The following is a 346-nucleotide window of genomic DNA, read 5'->3' on the forward strand; positions in this document are numbered from 1 at the left end:
AGGCAGAGGTCGACCTCTTCGCCTCAGAAGACAACTCTCACTGCCCAATTTACTTTTCGAAGGACAAGGATGCGTTGGCCCACGACTGGCCCAACCTCCTCCTAAATGCTTCACCCCAATTGGCCTGATCCCACAGGTAATCAGGCGAATCAAGGAGCGGAAACACAAGGTTCTGTTGGTGGCCTCACTCTGGAGGACCCAACACTGGTTTGCAGAGCTGTCTCAGCTGCTTCTAGCAGCCCTGTGGCCCATCCCCCTGAGACGAGACCTCCTCTCTGAGGCGAACAGAACGATATGGCACCCCCAGCCCGAGCTGTGGGCTCTGCACCTCTGGCCTCTCGATGGG

The sequence above is a fragment of the Sinocyclocheilus anshuiensis genome, unplaced genomic scaffold, assembly GCF_001515605.1.
Source record: "Sinocyclocheilus anshuiensis isolate Anshui unplaced genomic scaffold, SAMN03320099.WGS_v1.1 scaffold140, whole genome shotgun sequence".
NCBI lineage: Eukaryota > Metazoa > Chordata > Actinopteri > Cypriniformes > Cyprinidae > Sinocyclocheilus > Sinocyclocheilus anshuiensis.